The following is a 4640-nucleotide window of genomic DNA, read 5'->3' as shown; positions in this document are numbered from 1 at the left end:
GTCTATCATGTAAACATTATTGACTCTATGTCCTACATGCTTTATATTAATGTCATGCTTATGTTCTATAAGACATTTCTGAGAATCAAATGATACTAGATAGCCTTTGTCACATAGTTGACTAACGCTAAGCAGGTTGTGCTTAAGGCCTTCAACAAGTAGAACATTTTCAATGGAGTTTGAAGAATTTGTACCTATTTTACCCACTCCAAGAATTCTACCTTTGTTGTTGTCACCATATGTTACATGCCCGCTTTTCTTTGGAGATATATGTGTAAAATTTGATGCATCTCCAGTCATATGTTTTGAGCATCCGCTATCTATGTACCACTTCTTTCTCAAAGATACCTCTTCATCACTTTCGTAACTTTTGGCCATAAGGCAGAGATTTATCTCTTCATTTTCAGAATCTTCAGAGGATTCCAAATCATTTTCATCCCATGTGATGTATGCTTTCTTCAGTTTCTTTTCACTATGATTTTTCTTTTCAGATTTTTCCATCTTTTTCTTGAAGATGGGACAATCAACCCTCAGATGTCCAAGTTGATTGCATTCAAAGCATTTTAGAGTAGAGGATGAATTTTATGTCCTTCTCTTTGATTTAAAATTTGGTCGCCTCTGATTTCCTCTTACTTTAAGAAACTTGTTGAATCTTTTTACAAAGAGACTTAGATCATCATCATCATTTGGATCATTATCCTGATCACTTTCTTCTTGAATTGAGGATGATGCTTTAAGAGCAATTCCTTTCTTTTTCTTGTCATTTTCTTCATTTTGGTGCAATCTCAATAGTTCCATCTCGTGTTCCTGCAACATTCCAAATAAAGTGGCAAGAGACATGTTAGACAAATCTCTTGATTCAGAAATGGCCGTTACTTTGGGTTGCCATTCTCTACTTAAACATCTTAACACCTTGTTTATAAGATCCTCATTTTGAAATTCTTTGCCTAAGGCTGCTAGATGATTTACTATATGTGTAAATCTCTTTTGCATACTCTGAATATTTTCATTTGCATTCATTCTAAATAATTCATACTCATGAGTTAGTGCGTTTATCCTAGATCTTTTAACATCTGTAGTTCCTTCATGTGTTAATCGAAGAGTGTCCCACATTTCCTTAGCACTCTTACAATTTGAAACCCTGAAATATTCATCCATTCCTAGGGCAGATGTTATTATGTTTTTGGCTTTTAAGTTGTATTGTACTCGTTTTCTATCCTCTTCAGACCATCTATCTCTAGGTTTTTCTATGGTTATGCTTTCACTTGATGAACTACCATCTATTGAAACTCTTTCTACTGTGGTAGGTATATAAGGCCCTATTTCTATGGCTTCCCAGATATTTAGATCTATTGCCTCGATAAAAATTTGCATTCGGGTTTTCCAGTAGTGGTAACCCTCTCCATTAAAGATTGGAGGTCTATTGATAGAATTCCCTTCTGGAAATAAGGAATTTGCTGAGGCCATCTTTTTCTTGAAGCTTCTAAACTTTATACAAGAATGAAGCTCTGATACCACTTGTTAGACAAGTGGCCTCAGATATCTTAAGAAGGGGGGGTTGAATTAAGATATTCCAAACTATTTCCCCTAATTAAAAATCTATTTCACTTTTTACTCAAGTTATGAATTCCCTTAATGACAATCTTCTTAAATATTAATTCAAATGAAACAATTTGAATATGAATATAAAGCAATAATAAATAAAGGAGATTCAGGGAAGAGAAAATGCAAACTCAGTTTTATACTGGTTCGGCCACACCCTTGTGCCTACGTCCAGTCCCCAAGCAACTTGCTTGAGAGTTCCACTATCTTGTAAATTCCTTTTACAAGTTCTAAACACACAAGGACAATCCTTCCTTTGTGTTTAGAGATCCTTTACAACAAGAGACTCACAGTCTCTTAATCCCTTAGAGAATGAGAAGAAGAAGAAGAACAAATCTCTCTAGAAAGAGATGGATTTTACAGGTTGAGCACTCAAATAATTCCTTAATGAATTGCAATTGAATTGGCCAAGGAATTCTTAAGAGGATAAAATGAATTTGCTCTTTGAGAGGATAGACACTTGTTGTTCTGAAAATCTCTCAGCAATTTCGTGTTTAAGTCACATATATATAGACCATTGGTGGTCATGAATAAAGCCTTTGAAAAGTTGTGACTCTTGAAATTATTTTTCTGAAAATCCTGTCTGGTAATCGATTACAGTGATTGTGTAATCGATTATAGCTTTTAAAATTTGAATTAAAACGTTTACTAACTGCTGGTAATCGATTACCAAAATTGTGTAATCGATTACACAGTCTAAAATTTCGAATTCAAATTTTTGTAGCTGTTATAAAATGTATTTGGCCACTGGTAATCGATTACCAAAGAGTAAAACCTTTGAGAAACACTTTTTTAATTTAAATCACTTGGCCAAACCTTTGCTAATTCAATTAGGAATTCCCTTCCTAATATTCTAGTGATCATCTTGATGTTGTGACTTGTAATCTTGAAGTATTGTCTTGAATTTTAATCTTGAAAAGCCCATTTGCATTAATTGCAACACATCATCATGATCATCATCAAAACATCAAAGGCAATTGCATCTACAAAGGTAAGAGATTGGCAGCTATGAGCCACGATGCTTGTATCAAAGATGGGTGAAGAATGCTTTCGACAAGAAAGTACACCCATGCAAGTTCAACGAAAGGGATCTTGTCTTAAAGAAAGTATCCTAGGCCTAAAAAGACAATAGGGGGAAGTGGGCTCCAAACTACGAAAGACCTTTCATTATGAAGAAAGCATTCTTAGGAGGAGCACTGGTGCTTGCCAGCATGGACGATGAAGAGTTACCTTCACCCGTGAACGCCGATATCGTCAAACGATATTATGCTTAGCACTTGGGGCAGCTGGGGAGTCAATACATGATTGTACTATAAGGCTCCCTAAAGTTTTCCCGTCCTTTGTAAACTTTGATCGCAACATTTAATAAACATCGGATTGATGGTTTGCATTTCAACCCTTGTGTTGTGTCTGTTATTGCTTTAAAATGCATACTCTCATTTTAAATCATGAGCTATCTCGCTCAATCTATAGGGGTGCCGCAAGCATTTAAGTAAGATTGAACATAATAAACATTTGTTTAAATTGTTACACTTGAACGGCCTAATCATGAGCATGCATGCATATGCATTTTTGTCATCCTATGAGTCGGAGGATAAGCAAAGATTTGGTCGATACCACACCGAATTCAAGGCAAAGGTAAACAAAGGTAAGTGGTAGCGTAGTCATATTTTACTGCGTAGTGTCATTTCCTATATTCAGAGAATTAGGGGTAGGTACGAGCAGGTGCTAGGCCCGTGATCAACATATCATCATCCCACATCTGGCTCAAGACGTTAAAGAAGCGCTACTAGGAGGCAGCCTAGTACCTTTTAAATTTATTTTTGTTATTTATTCACCTATGTTTCTTAAGTCATAGTTGAATATGCCTAGTTTGTTTGTAATCCTAGGAATTAAAATAAAACAAGCGCAAACCCAGAGGATAGTCAAAATTTTTCAAAGAATTCTTGCAAAAAAATAAAGCAAAGTTAGCTTGCCTGGGCGAGCACCCTCTGCATGAAAATGGCTTAAAAAATGCAGAGTTAGCTCCCAAAATGTATGTTGATACAGGTAGCAAAATACCTTGAAAATGCATGTATCTAGATATAGGTAGCAAAATACTTTGAATACGCTGCATGTTGATATAGGTAGCAAAAATACTTTGAATATGCCTTCATGTTAATATAGGTAGCAAAAATACCTTGAATATGTTTGTATATTGATGTAGGTAGCAAAAATACGTTGCCAATTTGTATATTGATGTAGCCTAGCAAAATACCTTGCAAATATGTACGTATGTTCGTAAAATGTTTTTCCTCAAGAAGAGTGTGTGTAAATATATATGCATCCTAGAAAAGCATACGCATCAATGTGTGAGTTTTCTCTAAATTCATATTGATATTTGTGTTTGTCAGAAGGAATCGTATGCCATTTTTGCTTGATTTTGCTTTAAAATGGTATTTCCTTGTAAACTAACTTTACAAATGTGTCTTTGCAGGAGATGGCCCCGAGAAAGCTCCCCACGAAGAGGTCCAGGAAGGACACCACTGGAGAGGGCTCTAGTGCGGCCCCACAAGTTGACATGGACTTCGACAGACACCGGTTTCGGAGCGCAGAACACCAACAGCATTTTGAGACCATCAAGGGATGGTTGTTCCTCAGAGAGAGACAAATCTATGTGAGGGACGATGAGTTTCCTGACTTTCAGGGAGAGATAGCCCACAGGCGCTAGGCACCACTTGTGACACCCATTCATGGAGTTCTACGCTAATGCCTGGCCTACCAAGGAGGGGGTCCGAGATATGCGCTCCTGGGTGAGGGGCTAGTGGATTCCTTTCGATGGAGATGCCCTCAGTCAATTTCTGGGACACCCATTGATCTTGGGAGAGGGCCAGCAGTGCAAGTACAACCAGAGAAGGAGTCAGGCCTCTAGCTTTAATGAGGAGGCTATCGCCCAGTTGCTATGCATATCGAGGCAAGACTTCGCCCGGACCACCGTAGGGAGACGGGTGCGGATCATGCGCACCAGCATGACCACCCTCACATAGATATGGATGACA

Source organism: Glycine soja, chromosome 15, assembly GCF_004193775.1.
Source record: "Glycine soja cultivar W05 chromosome 15, ASM419377v2, whole genome shotgun sequence".
Lineage (NCBI taxonomy): Eukaryota > Viridiplantae > Streptophyta > Magnoliopsida > Fabales > Fabaceae > Glycine > Glycine soja.
Note: the sequence above shows the minus strand (reverse complement) of the source record.